This window comes from Rhamphochromis sp. 'chilingali', assembly GCF_963969265.1.
Source record: "Rhamphochromis sp. 'chilingali' genome assembly, chromosome: 1".
Classification (NCBI taxonomy): domain Eukaryota; kingdom Metazoa; phylum Chordata; class Actinopteri; order Cichliformes; family Cichlidae; genus Rhamphochromis; species Rhamphochromis sp. 'chilingali'.
Genome location: NC_137929.1, coordinates 29,916,668 through 29,937,025, shown reverse-complemented (window position 1 = coordinate 29,937,025; position 20,358 = coordinate 29,916,668).

Genomic DNA, 20,358 nt, shown 5'->3' with positions numbered 1-20,358 from the left:
CGCCTATTTTTTATCCATTGATATCTTATGTCAGTCTATTGCGAATAAAGATGGAGTACCCACCATGTTTTTGCTACCACTGAATCTAAAAGCAATGATAACTTCTGAGGACTGTAATTCAAAAGGTCAGAGAGGGAACGAGGCCCTGGCAGCTCCTCGGGGCTTTGGGAAATCTAGCCTATGAAGAGATGCTTTTTAGATCTTTTCAACTGAAAAGCAAAGAAGTCTTTTAAAGTAGTAAGAAGTACTGATCTACTGGGTTAATGGTAGTAACTTTCAAAAGTGGGGAGAAAGTGAGGTTCAGATCCTTTGCAAAACTCAAATACAGCCTTGGCTTGTCAATAATGAAGCACACGCAGGAGAAAGAGTGGTCGGGGACCTTGAGTATACCTCGGTCTCTGTGTGTGTGTGTGTGTGTGTGTGTGTGTGTGTGTGTGTGTGTGTGTGTGTGTACAGACAGTTTCAGAAAGAGAAAATCCACAGCTCACACACTGCGAGGCTCCACTTTTACCTATTTATTGCACCAGGAGAAATGTGATGTTTGGAGCACACCTGCTCTTCCTGAGAGGAAACCGTTTTCCCTGAGGTTGTGAGGGCCTCCCGGAGGCGTGTCTACTTACGGCTCCAGCTGGTTCCCCGGATGGCACACCTGCTTCTCGTCACCAACCGCTCACCTGCAATATATGAGGAGCGGCTCATCTGCCTACTTTCTCATTTCAAGGTTGGCCTTTCTTCCTTTGCATTTAGTTGCTGGTATTTACCTCCAGCTCTGTTTTTCTTCTGAGCCACCAGTCAGTCATAAGCCAGCTTCACCTCTGGAAACTCACTGGCCGTTCTTTTCACACCACTTTAACGTTGGCCTGCTCTTCTCAGATCGGTCGATGCCTTCGAGTCCTATCTTTAAGTTGATTAAAATTCCTGAACAGAGAATTGGCTGTATGCATTCTGCACTTTCGGGTCTGCCAGTTCTTACTGAAATCATGACCTTTGGTTTCATATTCTGCTTTTTCTTTTCATCCTGTCTAATGCAGCTTTAAGTGACATGGCATTGAAAGTACCATATAGAGTATCTGATCTGTATTTCTGTACAATGAGAGCGATTATGAGGAACACCATTTCTTGGTTTTGATAATAACTGCAGGCAGGGGAGAAAAAAAATGATTTCCTGGTAATGTTTTGCTTTTTCGGTGAATTTCTGCTTCCTTGAACAATCTTGATGTAAAATGGAAAGATGTCTAACGAAGCAGGATTCAGGCCCATTGTGGCCTCACATAATGACTCATTGGTAAGGCCGCTCGCTCTCAAGGAGCTTTTGCTTTGCCATACCTATTTTTCCTCTCTGTCTCGTAATGACCCCTATTTGTCTCCTCATATCCATCTAATGCTGCTTTCTCATGGTGATTTGTGCAAACTGTTGCTCGTTTTTCACTCAAATGTTTAAAAAAGCAAAAAAAAAAGTACTTCCTTTGACTGTGCGCTACGATCGTGGTTATTTTAAATAGTTATTTTTCTGAGAAAGACCAGTTGGACAGTTCCAATTCCCTGTCTATTAATAATGAGGCTCTTATTCACCCGTCTTTAAAGACATTTTTAAAATAAAGGAAATATGAGAAATTAACATCCCCCCCACCACCACCACCACCCCCGTCACATCAGACAGAGCTTATCTGAACCACCTAATGAGAAGTTGGGTTACGATTACTGTTGACTTGCACCTCGTGATGCCACCGGGGTGTTTATTTATAGAAACACAGAGCAAATGTTACACATTTCTCTCCTCTCTGTCTCTCTTCACTTGGTCCTATCCTCAGAGACAACTTCGTGCAGAGGAGCATCGCCTCCTCTTCTCCGCTGTCAATGTATTCCAGTGATGTGGGATGCCAAGTGGGCTGGAGCACAGCAATCAAAGCTGGTAGAAACACAAACAGCCAGCTGCAAAGCCGGGACCAAACAAACACACCCCGCTTTTGCAAACCTCTCTTTCCCTCTAAGCCGAGAGCCATTGTGCACGGTTTCAGGTGATCCGTTTGACAAGCTAAGTGGTTTGATTAACTGTCTAACTAGAGAGGTTAAGATAAGAACATGCACAGGTTGCAGCAGTCAGCGAATGGCTCTAAAAATGTGGTCTGGGTTGATAACGAATAACAGGACTCCGAAAAGCAATTATTGGGGATAATTTGAGGAAAAAGTAGTTAGTTGCTATTGCTGCTTTGCTTCAGTTTTTTCCTGCACAGAGTAGAAAAAAGTCTTATGCTTGCAAATAATCATCACACCAGAATTAGAGATTTGAGATCTTCTTCAGAGGCTTCAGTTGAACTTCTTACTGTCCCATAAGGCGGTGAGGGGATTTTCTGTCTTTCTCTCTCGCTCTCTGCTGCAATCCACCGTACACAAAAACATGAAACATAAACACGATGACGAGACGCAAAGAAAATTGAAGACGTTGTTTTGACAATGCTTTATTTCACCCCAAGAAAGCATGAAAGGCGATACCATCAAAATCCATCACAATCAGGTGGCAGAGCGAGCGTTTACTGCTTCGCACTGCTGATGCTGTCGGATCGAAAACCTTTTCTTTACTCCTGCTCCTCGAAAGCTGAAAAAGAAACTGAAAACACACATCAGTTAATTTTCTTTTTTACCTACAGGCATATACGAAACCTCTATAAATAAATCAGTCACTCAAGCGTGAGGCGTCAAGAACAAAAACATTAAGCTTGTCACTCCGGTTGATGCTGGGATTTGGGGGCAACGGAGCTGAAGTCGGTCACTTGAGCGTCTTTTTCTTGGGCCTCTTGTTTCTTTGCATCCTTCAGGTGCTTTGCGACAACTCGGGGCGACGAAGAGAGAAGTCATGCTGAATCCCAAAAAGTACACGCTTGCCCAGAGTTGCTGACTTGTGGGCTCTGCAGAAGGGTTAGAGCAGGCTTTTGCCAAAATTCATCTAGTCTGCAGAGTCTCTCAAGTGAATATTTGGTGTGGTGTCTGTGTGGACTTCCACTGAGTCTGCTAGTCTGTACTAGTGAGATTTCTCACAGTTCACTGCTCTGCTGATATGATCATAAAAGACACCAGGTGATAAAGACTTGCTCTTGTCTTTGAAATAAGGTCTGGAACAAGGTCTTCAATCCTTGCTGACAATGGCAGGGAGCTCATCTGGTCGTGAACTCTCTAGATGACAATCAAAATGTCTGGAAGTTGCTGCTAATTCATTTTGACAGCTCTGTATTACAATTTCATTCAAATGCTTTCTCTTGAAAGCAAAAGCCCAGACAAGGGAGAAATCCTTTGAGTATAACCTCTTGAAGATTTGATTATGACCAGAGAGATTATGAGAGAGAAACAGCAGTGAATCCTGAATAGGAATTCATGGAGAAGTCTGTACCGCCAAACATGATTTGTCCATGCCTTCAACAGCCAGTCAGCAGCTCAAATGGATAACAATTTTGTTTTTGCACTGATGCTGCTGATAATCACTGTTTTAATTATTCGTTGGCAGGAATATCGTATCCTAAACTGAAAGCCAACACACAAAAACATGCATAAACATGCTAATTTATTCCTGATATTATCACAATTAAACAGCAGATTCAACATGGGACCCTCCTGTCACTGGACAGTTGACTAAACAACAACAGCTGGTTACACGCTAGCTAATGTTAGGCTTGAGTGTCCCAATAATCACACTTTCCCTCTGCTCAACAGTTTGATTCCAATCTCACATCCCATGAGAGGTTATTCGCTAAGTATCGGAGTCGAACAAAAGTACATTCACTTTAAAGACAGTTTCACAGCGGCTAACAGATACTAACCGTAACTAACAGCAGCTAACAGAGGCTAACAGATACTAACTGTGGCTCAGCAGCTAACAGAGGCTAACAGATACTAACAGCGGCTAACAGAGACTAACAGCAGCTAACAGATGCTAATAAAGGCTAAGAGTAGCACTTACCACCATTTCTGTGTATCATTAACAACTCAACTCAGCTAAACATCTTAAGCTAAACAATTTGCATCTGGTCCAAACAGTGGTAGAAACATGCTAGCCAGCCACACTTGTTATGGGGTACACTATAAATTTAATCATTTGATCTCTGTTGCTGGACTAAAACCTGTTTGTGAACTGGAATGGGGAGGGGTAATAAAGACAGCCGACTACACTCCGCAATCTACTGACATCTAATGGTGAAACACTGTAACTTTAAACTGCTGGTTTAAAAGAGTGAATAAACTTAGGGGCCTTGTATAAACTACATGAGTTTTATTTTGACCTGTGAGTCATGGAAAGTGACTCATCCAAGAACAAAATTATGCAACTGGAAATTAGCATACGAGGTCTGCTCTTTATAAAATCAAACTAACGGCCCTCTTCGCAGTCATTTAGGGCCTGGGTTTTGTTATCCTGAAGATACAGAGATAGCGGCCAGATGATAAGGCTTGTTTCTAGAAGGATTTGTAATGGGTTTGTTTACCCACATCAACTAAGCAGCCCTGCAAATTTTAGACTTTGTAAGATCATAGTCTACTGGGCTCAGCCAGCATGTCTGAAGTTTGGACTTTACAATTCAGTGATAGAATAACCACGGCTCAGAAATCCCGAAGAGCACATAGCAGCAAGTCAAAACGTGCTCTGAGTCAAGCTGTTAAGCTCCCGCTGATCGATCGGCCTTTCCTTTTACCGGCGCTGTACACTGTCAGACCTACAGATACAGACCTACATGCAAGCACGCACATGCTAAAATGATGCAGCAAAATATGGAAGTTTACTAAGACCATACATTAGGATATTTCCACCGTATTTACTTTTTTCCTCTCTGCATTCTGCGTGCATCACATAATTTATTCCCTGTTTACAGGACAAGAAATGAGTTAGCTATAAGGGCACGGAGTTACTGTTTCAAAAAAAAAAGGAGTGAAAAATGCAGATGAAAGTACAGAGCGATAATTTCAGTTCAGCAAACTACACTTGAATGTTTTGATCTTTTTCTATTAAGATATTAGAGCTGCCTTCTTTCAGATGTTGCCTTTAGTGATCTCAATAAGAAAGCCGGGATTATTTGTACTGCTGCTGCAGCATTTTGAAGGTCAGCCATTTTGCACGTCCTTACTGTTTTTTTTCCTGATGCAGCAAAGTATAGTGATGGTAAACATATGTATCTCTTTCCTTTTTAGCCGACTGCGCTTATCAGTGGGAGTGCAGCGTGCTGATACTGTTAGTTTCCAAGCTGTGGCACCCCCATTCGGATCTGCCTTTAAACAGTTGGCCCTCTGTCTTGCATACTTTGTATTCCAATGACGGTAAGGTCAAACCTCATTTGATGTAAGAGGGGTGAGAAAATGTGTTGGAGGAAAAGAAACCTTTTGCCTGTGGAAACATTTCGGTGCTGCCACAAGCCTCGGCAACAGGCCGTCTCTGGAAACAGACTCGAGACCAAAGGGACGGCTGGGTGGCTCTTCAAGTGCGCCCCTGAATTGCCCCATCAAAATAAAGACCTGGGTGAGTCATCCTGTGCTCAGTCAAGCTTTGCTGATCAGTATGCACCCACAGGCAGATGTGTGTGGTGCATTAATAGGTTCTTTCCCTGCTTTCTTCATAACTAACCCTGCTCTGAATAGCAATCCAGTTTAAATTTGTATTTTATTGTAATGTTTCAAATGCTACCTGTGATGTCAGCACCAACAAGAACTGCTCTGTGCTAAAATAAACACAGACCACAACCCCGACTAACTACTTTCTTCCTTACTACAGATATTCATGCTTCCATAGTCATCTACAGTTCGATAACAGTGCCGTAGCTACTGAATCAAGCATCTGCTCGTGCTCCCAGAACAAGCCCGGGTGTAGCTGCTGGGTCATAAAACCCTGTCAAAGTGAATAATGAGGCGGTCTCCCGGGCTGAGTCTGTGCCAGACCAGGTAGGTGACGTGCTGAGGGCAAAGCATGCTGGGAGCCGCGTGGTTCTGCCGACAGCCCGGGCAGCACTTTGTCATCTGCTGAAGTTGGCTTGTGTGCACACTGAAGGGTTCGGGCTGTCAGCGAATCGGGGGAAGCCGAAACCCTTCGTGATGTCGGATAAACACTGGGAGTGGCGGGGTAGCATGCCCGGCCGCAAAACAGATTGGAAAGCGCTAGGAGGCATTAGGAGGAGAGGAGGGGGGACAGAAGGGCACGAGAGAGTCTGGGCCGTGAACTCTCCTTCGGTTTTGCTTTCCCCTCTGTTTTTTTTACTCCCCCTTCCTTTCCTCCAGCAACCTTGTTGGAAGAAAAAAAAAAAAACGAGTATCTTCACCAGCCCATTAGACAGTGAGGTTTTGAAGTGGCGAGAGGCAGTGAGAGCCTGCTCGTTATTTCGCCTCTATTGTCAACGAGAGCACTGCTGCCTTTTCAAGCAAGCGTATCGCTTTTCAGACAAGGTTACAAACAAAGTCACGACCGCTGTTGAGACTTCAAGGCAGTCTTTAATGGACAAGAAAACACAATAAAACAAACCGAACCTGATGACAGGGGAGGAATCTGGGTTCGAGAACAGAGAGAAATATGTCAAAAAAAATATTAATTCTCAAAATACTACTCGCATCTACAAGCATGCCTTATTGAAAGGACACGAGTGATCTGTACTACGGCCTGACAAAAACATGATTAAGTTATTTTATCATGTGTTCTGGCCTGCATCTCAGTAACAATTTGCTGTGGGCGCAGCATACAAAAAGTCCAGCATGCATTACTGATGTCACAGGGTTTTGCAATCAGATTTGTTTTGGCTCATCCAACAGCCAAACCCTCCAACTTTTATGGACCCCGCAGGCTACAGAAACTCCACACAGCAAGTTAATCAATCATGAGTTTTGTTGCGGAGTCCTGGTTCAGTTCAACAAACACTCCTCACCCCCCATATCTCACATTACCCCCCGATTGTAAAAAGTAAAATAGATGAAGACAATCTAACCTGGACGGATATAAAATATGCTTACATTGTTTACCACAAAGCTATTTTGACAGACATAGTGAACATGTGAAAAAAAAAAATGACACAGGGAAAGTACAGCCTCACTGTTTCCATAGGAATTAAGAGGGAATGCAGCAGGTAGGTGCTTATAATCAAATGTCCTTAATTAACTGATCATCAGCGAGCGTGAGCACCTTTATAAAAGCAGAGGGTTTGTCAGTTTCCTGGTCTGGAGCATTCACCTGTGCACTGCAAAAACTCCCAGGAGGTACAGCTCAGACTCAGACCTCAGTTAGCATGTTGAACGTTAACGTTCATGATGTACAATTAGAAAGATGAAAGTATGGCTTGTTTGGAAGAGCTGCCAGGAGAAAGCCTCTTCTTTCTAAAAATGGTTGGGACCAAAGTGGAGTTTTGGTATAATGAGCAGCACCGTGTTTGGTGAAAACCAAAACATATCACCAAAAACACCTTGTGCCAGCTATGGAGCACGGTGGTGGAGAGGTGATGATTTGGTCTTGTTTTCCAGCCACAGGACCTGCGCACCTCGAAGTCAAACTCCTCCATATACCAAAGTATTCTGAAGTCAGATGTGAGGACATCTTTCTGACACCTAAACCTTTGCTGAAATTGAATCATGCAACAGGACAATAATCTCATGCACAGCAACATAATGACTGAAAAAGGGAAAGAAAAATCAAAGTGTTGCAATGATCCAGTCAAAGTCTAGACTCCACCTGAAACTGAAAACCCCGTGGCATTACCTTAAGAGAGCTACACATGAACAGATGGCCAAAAACCTCAATAAACTGTAGCAATGTTCATCGACAACAAAGAGACTGACAAAGTCACATAGAAAACTCAAAGGAGGTTCTACAAGCTACCGAATCATGGGTTGTATAAAGTCCTGTGAAAATGTTCTTTTTCACACTATGAATATATATTGTACAATAATCAGCTACAGGATTAAAATCTGTGGTGAGTATTGATCATGTCCTAACAATGCAATGGTCTCCTGAGAAACCTGGCATTCATCTGGATGTTAGTTAGACCTGCATCACCCACAAAAACATTGTTACAGACCAAGCACTCACCCCGGCAACAATAGCCCCCAACAGCAGGACACTGCACCCTGCCACAGTCCTAAAGCTATTCATGATCGGCTCAAGGGCACAACAGCAAAAGTGTCGCAGGATGACCAGGACAAATGGATTCCTCGGAGGCCAGTAAAGATCCACTGCCAACACCCACAGGATACTATTATCATGCACTGTGTCTGTGCCAAAACAGGTTAGAGATGCTTTGGCACAAACGCAGGCTGTACAACGAAACAAAGATGGTTTCGATGTTGTGGCTGATTGTTTCATGTATGCCTGAATTATGTGAACATCCTGCTAATAATCTGACAAATCTCTGTATGTCTGTCCACCTGTTCTTCACCTACCCCAACAACTGTTCATCTGATCCACTTCAGATTTGCCAAGTGTTCTGCTGGAGACCCGAGTTTCAGGTGGTTTGGATATATTTCTTGTCATCGGGCTTACAGTTGTTTTCACGGCTTCCGACTGCAATGGACGCTGCCTGAATTTTTTTTAATTCAAGTGTTTAAGAGTTAGTTTATCTCATGAAGTACAGTATCCGGTCGTTAAGTGATGACGTGACGAATCCTACTTCCGGGTCTAAAGTAGTCTGCGTTTAATATGGCTTTTGTGTTGTTAACATGTTTAATGTTTTGTATTTTCTTCTATTTAATCTCAAAAAGCTCCTAAAACAGTCAGTGATCACTGTTGACCTCCCTCGGCTTTTATTACGCTAATCATTTATTTAAGCTCAGTTTTTAAAACCTTAGGATGTAACTACAGCCCAGCCCATGCAGCAGTATATGAATGACTAACCTCGTATTGTGGATGGATTATCTCAGTTGTTCTCCTGGCTGAAGTTTGGTCCTTTTACAGCATCCTGCCATGCGATTACATTTGTTCCTGACCACCGAGAACACTCACGTTAACTTTTATCGAGTGGAAAAAAAGTTAGCTTGTTTATATTATGCTAACATAGCTATGTCGCTAGCGGTCACGTAGCACATCATTATATACCAGCTAGCCAAACTTCAGTAACCCTACAAACGTCACTGCTGTTTAGTTTTCTGTCTTCATTTATGTTGGAAGTGATAACAGAGCTGTACGTTTTAATATGTTTCCAAAACCCCGCAGTCAGGACATGCTATATTGTATTTAGATAGAAGCTAGCGAGCTAACTCCCTGCTAACTTCTAACTCCGTTAAATGTCATAAATTCCGTTTTCATGGATGCCTGGATGTTAAACTCAATTGTTACACCTGGTAGAGCAGAACGCTGATCATTTTATTAAAGATGAAAGACTTTAGACAGTTTTTCAACTCTCAGTAATGCCATAGTGATCGTTTGATATATGGACCTGCAGCGGAGTTTAGGCCCAGACACGGCTAGTGACGTCAGACTTAACGACCGGATAGCTCTTGAACAGATGGTTAGATGACGCTTTGAGGTCCGTTATAATTTCATTCAAAAAATGCCGCCTCAAAGCATATTTGTTGTCACAAATTAGCAGCAAATACGCATCATTTTTGTCAGCAGGCAGGTGTTTTTTTGTTGTTTTTTTAATTTGGAACCGACTGGAAAATGCAGAAAACTGACTCACGATAAGTCACGTAACATCCTTGGGTTTGATGAGTAACAGAAAAAAGCTTTAACCATCAGCTGAATGGAATGTAGTATGTGAGGGCAACAAGTTTTTCATTGTATAAGTAAAACAGCCTTGGCATTCAGTCACGCTTACACTGTATGAGTGGTGCATTTTCTGTGGGCCTGCAGTGAAACCTGCAGGTAAAAAGCCATAAAATCCACTGTGGAAATATATTTGCTGGGTGTTGCAAAAGAAAAAGAGGGAGATTAAAAAACGTGCACAAGACAAATGAATTTATGTACCGCATCTGATTGTTTGTCCCTAAAGTGTCTGTGGATGATTAATATTTCATTGATATAATTGTGGAAGTGTACAATCCAATCAACCTCCCCCTACCTTGGAAAACATAATTTGTATAAACTAAGCAAGTCCAAGGGAGACATGATGTAATGAATTGTGAAGGAAAAGACTTCTTCGCTGATTGCAAAGGTGACTTAAAGAAAGCTAAATTATTAAAATGGCCACAATCAGTCAGCGCAGCTGACAGTTCATTTGAACTCCACCCACCACCTTCAGTAAACACGCGCAGCGGTATGGGCGCGGTGGCCGGACAGGGGGGGGGGGAAGGAATAGCTGGAGGGCGGTGAGAAATGTCTCTGACTTTGCGGCCGTGTAGCAGCATTCATCTCTGCAGGAGATCCTAAATGAACACCAATCAAAAAAGAATAGAGGCCTGTAGAGCAAGCTCCAGCCCTCATCATCCCCCAGCGTGAAGCCCCAGAGAGGTGTGTGGCTGCTAAAAAAAAAGAAGAAGAATAAAAGCATATGGTGTAGCTTGAATAGCCCTTAGACTAAAAGTGCCACAATTTCTGCTGCATTCCTGCCTTGTTAAAGATTCGATTAAAATGAATCCAGCGACAGAGTGCATCATTACAGCATCCCACCCACTGAACCTCAGCACCAGCTGCCACAAGGGTCACACATCGAAGAGACACAACAAAGCTATGCACTTGCTTAGAACGGTCAAAAGCAATGCTCTTTGCAAAAAATCAGTGAGTGCTGCACTTCATGGGGGGCTTGGGGGATTAACGACATAACCCTAACTCAGAAAATCCAGAAATATCCATGACTAACACTCAACTGCAACAACTACTATAAAGACAAATCAGGGAGAAATAATTGAGAAGCTACACCGTATCTTTAAGAAAAAAAGAAGTTTTTCCACAGTGGAGCCCAAGAAAAGGGTGATACTCTGGACCAGCTGCAGACAGGAACAACCTGTGATGGGGTTTACTGTACGGAGAACAAACAGCAGCTAGTCTGGACAAAGAAACACAACGTCCACTGCAGAGGCTTGAGCCAAAGAAATGCCTGCTTCTACTTTTCTTGCAGTGGGATTCTGAAACTTACTTCCACGGCCTTCACAAACCCAGAGCCTTGGATGTGGTACATGTGAGACTTTTATTCATCTCTTTTGCTGTCAAGTTCAAGTGTTACTTAAAACGTTAACGATGTCACGGATGTATTCAGCAGCCATGACAGTGTGGCAGTGCTTCAGGAGAAACAGTGCAAAGACCCTGACGCAGATTAATCAAATTCAGGTATCATTAAGTGTGTTATAAGCACTAAATGCTTTTCCTACATGTCCAATTGTCTTCTCTGCAAAAAATGTAAAAGAAATAGTTACCTTCTCTATGCTGTAGCTCAGCTTATCTGTCTTGGTCCTTCTTATCAAGCCTTTTCATTCACGGTGGAGAGAAAATGATGGCAGAACGATTGTTTGACTCGATTGTCGGCTGAATTTGCAACACCGCTGGCAGGCAACAAAAAGATTTTTTTTTTCAGTCTTTCTGCAAATGTCAAGTTTGAAAAACAGACTCCAGTCTACCACAGTGGTACAGAAGATGAGAGGGCCGGTTACACCCTTGCTTAAAAGCTATTTACTTTGACATCCTGGATCCACATTTTTTGAATGTAGTCAGTTGTAGAGTTGTAGTCAGGACTGCTGTGGTCAAAAGAAGATTGCTGTTTCCATCTGTGGTATTTCTGTTTGCTGGGATGGTTATGCACAGAACAAAGCAGGCATCACTGATGACAGATATGAGTCTGATTTAGTGAAAAAACACAGAAAGGTGGAAAAGGAGGAGCTGTGGTGGGGGTGGGTTGCAAAGCCACTTGCAGTTGTGCAGCAGCAGGCAGGCAGATGAACTTAAATAGATGCATGCAATGGGCTAATAAGGGACTAATAAAATACTAGAATTTCACTCACAAAAACCTCTTGGATATCCAAGCAATCCAATAAAAATGCTCCAACAGGCTTGAAGAGGTCCAGTGTCTCAAAGTTCTGGACTATCAATACCATCAGATGGTGGTCTACCGCCCCTTCACTGGTGAGGCCTGCATTTGAGTACTGGGCGCAAAAAATCATTTCTGCTTTTAGGGTGCCATGGCTGTGGGCAATAGCCTCATTCAGTTAATTTTTATCTACAAAATTCAAGCAGAATAATGAAAAACCTTTAAAAATCAAATTGCTTATGATTTTTAATTTCACCCTGATACCCACGAAACATCACAAAAAAAAGAAAAAAGAACATTTGAAAAAAAAAAATTTGAGAATTTTTGGACACTTTTAGAGCGCTGACCATTAAATCCATTATTAGCATACCTCCTCTCTGCATGTGGAAGTCTAGGCATACTTTCCAACAAAGTTCTTAAAAAATGAATACATGACTAAAATAAGAAAACATCAAACAAACACTTGGAATAAGTTCAAAGTGAAAAGAAATATCAACTCAGAATAATTAGCTTTTAAAATAGTCTTCTGATCACAATAAAGGCTTAAAAGGGCAACTAGTGGTAGCAATTCCCCAATGTCAGCTTTTTGCTTTGATGTACACAGCTTCAGGCAACACATTGTTCTTGCCACAGGCCGTTTATTTTTAATTTGTTAAAATCCAGTTAAAGAAAAATAATAATTTGCGTACTGAAGCCTTCAAAGGTCGTTCATCGGGATCCTGCTTTAAAAAACCTGGTGAGCTGCCCAGTGTATTTATCAAAAAAATCAGCAAGGTTAATATTAAAATCCACATGTCAGTTGTAAAAACCTCAATCGGCTACAGCGTGAGGCCTGTTTAAACATTATCATCCCACTACTGGCACTCTGGAGTCATTTCAATTATTGAATTTAAGAGATGTTATATCATCTTTTAAATGATTGCACATGCAGCCGACTCAAGGTGTGAGAGATGTTTTTTCAGAATTTACACTACCTCAGGAGAAACAGTAGCAAAAATGATCATTGCCTAATACTTTTGAGTGAATCTTAAAACACTTACATTGTTGATTTCCAAAAGCACGTTGTGTTACGTATCTGAAAAATAAAAACTTTTTCTTTCCCCTGAAAATCTTCCCGTTCCTGGAAATGACGGCTGTTTCATGCAGGAAATCGCACAAAACACAACATGCATTATTTTTCACAGAACAGTGCAAAGTAACAGGAGAAGAACTGAGCATGAACACAAGTACAGTTTCTGTAGTTTGAGGAAGAAAAAAAACACCTCATAGGTCTTAAACTTGCAGCATCATTAAAGTTTAACCACAAAATATCACTTTTCTCCTAAAAACTGCAGTTCCTGGCTCTAAAAGTAGGTCAGGCCACTGTATTGAAGCTTCCACTGGACACATCACACTGCCATCAAACTGTCCATTGCGTGTATATTGTAGTTTTAGTATCTGTTTTTATTTGGCTAAGTGACATGCTAGTATTTTATTAGTCCGTTAATTAGCACAAATTAGCAGATATCTGTGTCTGTGCATTGCAGCTGTAGCACTTGGTAAAGTGTAAAGCTAAAATATGTCTAAAACATAGGGCTTTGGAGTTGACGTCACGCCGCAATGCATTGTGGGAGCGCAGCTCCATTTTCGGGGTCTACGAATCAAAACAAACACACTGTGTTGGAACGACGACGACAAGAAACATGCTTAACCTCTGGGTGGTCTTGGGTCGATTTGTGCCATTTTTCATTGTTCGTTTACACGCCATTTGCACTGTGTTGAATGGAATATAGCGAAAGTCTGCAAAAAAAAGTTCGGTCACATTTACTGTTAAAATTTCAGTATGACTTCCGGAAATTAGCTTCAGTGGCTAAGCTAGCGATAAACTTACACTATTGTGCTTAGTGGTCGATTTGTGCCCATTAAAACCCATAAACGCTTTTTTTATTGCAGAATTTTTAAAATTAACGTCCGGCTGATGGCTTAACTTTCGGTTTCATTTTGCACTAGAGGCCTTAGAATTGTAATTTTTTTATTTGGCCACCGGGTGGCGCCATTGCTCCACCTTTGACGCCTACTCGAACATCCACCTTTTCCAGCGGTCTGCTCGAGACAGACACCCGGAAGAGGCACACTGATTCCCCGCATGCAGCAGCAGCTTGGGCCGCTGCTCGTTTGGGACCATTTCTGACCCCAGATCGGTTAGACGGTGCATTTTTTTTTTTTAATCAACAGGAAATGACGTATTTGTTGTCACGTGGTATCGGACGTGTGTGCTGGAAATACGGAGACCAAACAATATGCCCCGCGGCTGCGCGAGGCACACCCGCGATTGAGGCACTCCTCCTGGGAAGCAGCAGACGCTTCGCCCCCTGGGGACCATTTTCTGGTCCTAAAAAAAAAATTAAAAGTCGATCGAAATAAATGTTGGTGCCAATCTTTGATCCATCTAAAGGCCTAATTATAATAACAATCAAATATTATTTCAAATGTTTTTTTTTTTTTAAATATTTTGTTTTTTGGGGCAAAAAAACAGGGCACTCATGTAATACAACTGGGATTTAAAGGGTTAAAACAACGAAAATGTAATTAAAACTTTATATGAATATTTCAGGGAGAAGTAGTTTTAAAAGACTGACCAATTTAAAGTGGAAAAAAAATGAATATAAATTTTTTACAGTGCACTTTTTGGGGAATTGTCCTTTGGATGCATTTTTTTAATGTGCTCCTGCAAGAAAAATAATGGCAGGTCAAAATGATTGTTGGTGCCAATCTTTGGTCCATCTAAAGGCCTAATTATAATAACAATTGAATATTACCTCAAATGTTTTTTTTGGAAAATATTCAAGTTTTTTGTTTTTTGGGGCAAAAAAAGCAGTGCGCTCATGTGACGAAACCGGGATATAAAGGGTTAAAATCAGCGAAATGTAATTAAAACTTGATATGAATATTTCAAGGAGAAGTAGGTCTAAAAGACTGGCTAATTTAAAGTGGAAAAAAATATTAATATATAAATTTTTTACAGCGCTTTTTAGGGCGTGGTCGTTTTGTGCCTCTAAGCCTGATAGTGTATGCATTTTTCTAGGACCCCCCAGAGGTTAAATGATAAATGTGTAACATTAATTATGGTGGGGGGTGGAAAATGGCTATTTCACTCGGTGCACTCCAGCTGACTTACTTTGACGACATACTCAGAGTTTGGCGGCTTGAAAATAGCCAAATCTTGCACCCAGCCATTTGTAAATTGGATGTGCGCCTCCAGTGACTTGTAATTACGAAACTGGTTCGCTGTGTAAGCGCTTACTCCACAAACAAGATACGTGAAGATATCGGGGTAGGACAGTGGCGGTAAGTCGTCTGGGTCTTTACTCCACTGCCGTATTTCAAATGGGTCCAGATTTGCGATGCACTCTATTTTTTTTTCAAGTACTCTGGACGCAATCGGTCTCTATACCGTCCGTTTTCTTTTGAGCTGCTTTTAACTGCTAAAGTATCGTTATCATATTATATGCCCATAATTGTAAAGTACATGCAAGTTAACACATTGATAATCGGGTAAATTATTAACGCCAATTTGTGTCCTTCCTGTCTCATTTCATTTATTGTCTTTACATCAACCAATCAAGTCACTCCATTCTATGTTTGATCGCAATTTCTATAACTTCTGAGACCACCAACGATGATATTATTCAGCTATAAAGTGTGATGTGAACATATTTAGAACTTACCGGAATGAAAATGTCTTGAGCACACCAACTGATATCTGGAGACGTAACAGAACTTGATATCGTCTCACGGCTGCTATCCAGGCTAGACGCCTTCGTTTGGTAATATCCGATACATGAGCTCCTTCATGTTGCTTCCAGGTTGGGAAAGCATAAAAAGACAATCCAAACTTATTCCCGTGCCGGTCGTAAGATTGAACATTGCAGCCGACCGCACAGCAAGTACGAACCATGGCTATGCTTTCGCTCCTTACTTAGACCCCCAAAATGGCGGATCGGGCCAAAATCCTTTCCACGCCCACCCCCGTGACATCACGCTCCAAAGCCCTATCCGGTTGTTCAGTGATGACGCGACGAATCCTACTTCCGGGTCTAAAGTAGTCTGCGTTTAATATGGCTTTTGTGTTGTTAACATGTTTAATGTTATGTATTTTCTTCTATTTGATCTCAAAAAGCTCCTAAAACAGTCAGTGATCCCTGTTGACCTCCCTCGGCTTTTATTACCACTAATCATTTATTTAAGCTCAGTCTTTAAAACCATAGGATGTAACTACAGCCCAGCCTATGCAGCAGTATATGAATGACTAACCTCGTATTGTGGATGGATTATCTCAGTTGTTCTCCTGGCTGAAGTTTGGTCCTTTTACAGCATCCTGCCATGCGATTACATTTGTTCCTGACCACCGAGAACACTCACGGTAACTTTTATCGAGTGGAAAAAAAGTTAGCTTGTTTATATTATGCTAACATAGCTGTGTCGCTAGCGGTCACCTAGCACATCATTATATACCAGCTAGCCCAACTTCAGTAACCCTACAAACGTCACTGCTGTTTAGCTTTCTGTCTTCATTTATGTTGGAAGTGATAGCAGAGCTGTACGTTTTAATTTGTTTCCAAAACCCTGCAGTCAGGACATGCTATATTGTATTTAGATAGAAGCTAGCGAGCTAACTCCCTGCTAACTTCTAACTCCGTTAAATGTCATAAATTCCGTTTTCATGGATGCCTGGATGTTAAACTCAATTGTTACACCTGGTAGAGCAGAACGCTGATCATTTTATTAAAGATGAAAGACTTTAGACAGTTTTTCAACTCTCAGTAATGCCATAGTGATCGTTTGATATATGGACCTGCAGCGGAGTTTAGACCCAGACACGGCTAGTGACGTCAGACTGAACAACCGGATTGCATAAATCTGTTGGTATTTGGGCTATTCAGCTATATGTTTGGGTTTTTGGCTGCTACATGTTTTCCACCAGTAGAGGGCAGTCACGGCAAAAAGAAAATAAAAAAATGTTCCGTAAAAAAAAGAGAAGAGAGTATTCTTGGGTTCTGTATGTGAAAGCCATGGTTCTGGAGTACCCAAATAAACTGGGTTTGCTGTTTACACCAAGTTGTCCTGGAGTGGTGTAACACAGTGCCGTTTATGGTTGAAGCATGCTAACCAAGCCTGCTAGCATTAGCTGATAATCCAGCTAATCTCATCCATAAAAGGGTCTCGTCCATAAAAACCTGCATGCTAGCAGCATAAAAGCTAGTACATTCAAAAAAGTGGCGTCAGGATGCCAGTTTATAAATAGTCTTTCTATACAACAACTCCTGGATGTTTGACTTTTAGGAAGGATAGAATAAGAGATGTTTTTGTAAATCTTTATCTTTTCCTTTTGTTGTCCAGATTCAAATGTAGTCCACAACTTTTAAGGGTATTGTTGCGTTAGTCTGAAGAAGCAGGCAGGAAAAAACATTCTCATCATGACTGGTGAAACATGATATTGTGAAGTAAGAAGTAAAAAAGAACAACTTCTACCCTGTGATTAAGATTTGACTGTATAAAACCTAATGTCTATAATGTTTTACGCTTGGGTTTTAGCTGCTGTTTTAGCTGCTGTGAGAAACCAAGAAAAACATGGCACTGAGACAGACTCTCAAAGTGAGAAGCACAAAAATAGCTCATATTTTTTTAAGTATTCTAGATAGAAAAAAAGTTCTCAGAAGTAGTTTCACTGGAAAAAAAAAAGAGAGAATGAACAAAGATATTGTACCAATTTCTAGCTACTCTATGCCGCCTATAAAAGGCACCCTGAAGCAAGAACAGCAAACTCAGAGCACGGAGAATGATTACCAGAGGTGGGACCAAGTCATTGTTTTGCAAGTCTCAAGTAAGTCTCAAGTCTTTATCCTCAAGTCTCAAGTCAAGTCTCAAGTAATGTCAGGCAAGTCAGAGTCGAGTCTCAAGTCACTGGTGTAAAAGTCCGAGTCAAGTCACAAGTCTGAAACTTTGAATTTCAAGTCCTTTCGAGTCTTTAAAAAAAACAAACGAAAAAATAATGTTGCAGTTATATGCTAAATGTAAATATTAGACCATGTAATTTTTAAATCTGTGTTTTTCTCAACACATGACAAAATAGTGAACTTAGAAAATATACACAAATTGTGAAATTGCACCTCTTTAAAATGCAGCTCAATTAAACTTAGCTCCAAGAATAATTTTCACCGACAGTTCTGAGATAAGCTGCATGTTATTCTTGGATGCGGTTGTAGGACCGGCTTTAAAATCGCATGACAAAAATATCATACACATTAAAAAAAACTGTATCACCAACGTAGCCTGGACAACATTTGCTAGTTAGATGAAGTCAGCTATCTCATCTTAGCATATTTATATGCATATTTATAATTATACGCTTCTTGGAGTGAGTGCACACACTCATGAAGTTTAGTAACTTCAGGTCACTGCAACAAGCCCAGGTACAGTTTACCGCCGGATGGGTACAGGACCTTGAAATGCACCGTGTAGAACGAAAGACCATCGTACGTATCATAAGTTTACCAGTCTCACAAATCGTCGTCATAAATACACATTCCTTAACCGTTTATTAATAGGACCTTTGAGCTCAACGGTAATTAATTAGTAGTGGAAATAATTTCTGGTACCCATCACAGAAATGTAGCAGTGACAACAATATTGTATGCTGTAATCGTACTGGGCAATTAGTGATACAAAAAACCTGTTTTATCCTGTGAATAAAAGTATATGTTTTTGTCAATGTACCATAATAACAGAAGCGAAACGCAATATTGTGTCAGGACAATTCACTATTTATGCACAATAAATAAAGGAGCATAGCGCGACAATTTCTGTTCTTGCTTGTAACCTATATCACCAATTATGTTAAGAAAAATGACGCATTAACTACAACAGAAGACTGACCTTTGTGTAAATGCTTGGAGCAGACTAACCTGTGAGCTGGAGTGTTCTGGGACGTTATATTTGATCTTTGAATGGCTGCAATCCAGGCCATCCGTCGCGTCTTTGTTACTTCGGAAACATGGCTCGAACAATTTCTCTTCAACGACGTAATCCGATAACAACCGATCTCTTTACCCGTCGGCTTCCCGTGGCTGTCATGCGACCGGCTATTGCAGTTAATAATACAACAGCTTCTTGACATTTTTGTGTTTCTTTTTATCGCTGTATAACTGATTTTAATTGAAAGCCTGCGTGCGCTAGTACCGCTTGCCACGAGTTCCCAGAATCCTTTGCGGTTCTACCCGTGAATGACGTCACATTTTCAATCTCTATATAATATGCATGTTAAATTTTATATTTGGGGTAAAATATCAAGTCTTTTCAAGTAAACCGGTTCAAGTCCAATTCAAGTCCCAAGTCATTGGTGTAAAAGTCCAAGTCAAGTCACAAGTCTTAGAACATTTTTTCAAGTCAAGTCTAAAGTCATAAAATTAATGACTCGAGTCTGACTCGAGTCCAAGTCATGTGACTCGAGTCCACACCTCTGATGATTACAGCCTGAAAGAATGGCAGGGGCTTTTATAAAGCTTGCCTGTCGAGCAGATCATTGAATCTCCTCTAACTCCTGTAATCTTCCCGTTCCAACTGACAATGCTTTTTATTGTAATCTTGTACTTGACACCAAGATTGGCCAAATGCTCAGTGATGGCGGAGAGTATTTTGTGTACATCGTGACTGATAAAGACCAGCTATGAGGATAATATATGCTTGTTTACAAACTCGTCTTTTAAAGTTAACCGGTTTTACAAAAATTATTTATTGAGAAAGGAAATACTGGAAAAAGAAACAACGACAAACCCGACGCCTAAAACTTTAAATTAGGAGTGGAGTCTTTGAAATGGAAATTGCTTGTACTGCTTGGGTGTTTTTCCATTCATCATTTCATACCAAATAATAACCTACAAACTACCACAGAGTGGATGTTTTCTTTTAAAATGTGCGATCACATCAGAGAAGAGATCAAATGTAGCTCTAAATGAAATCTTTGCTTTTTATATTCTTTGCATTAACACACTGACACAACTGCATTTCTGGTCCTTGGCAAACATGTCAGCTAATTTAGGACTTGTACTTATATGATACTTTTCTACTCCAGTTGAGTAGAAACCACTTCTATTTATTCATTTTTTTTACTTCAAACTTCATTTACTCATTCTTACAAGCCACTAAACACTTTTCCCCACATTCACACTGATGCATCAGAGGCAACTCGAGGTTCAGTATCTTGTCCAAGGATACTTTGACAAGCTGACTAGAGGAGCTGGGGATCAAACCGTCTACCTTCCTATTAGTACGCAATCCACTCTACTTCCTGAGGCACAATAAGTGGCCTTCGTTAATCGGCCTCAATTGTCTCTTTGCATAGCTACCTTTTGTTGGATTTAGTGTCATTGTTATTAAGTTTGGTTTCTTCAGACTGTATGTAAGAGACAGACGT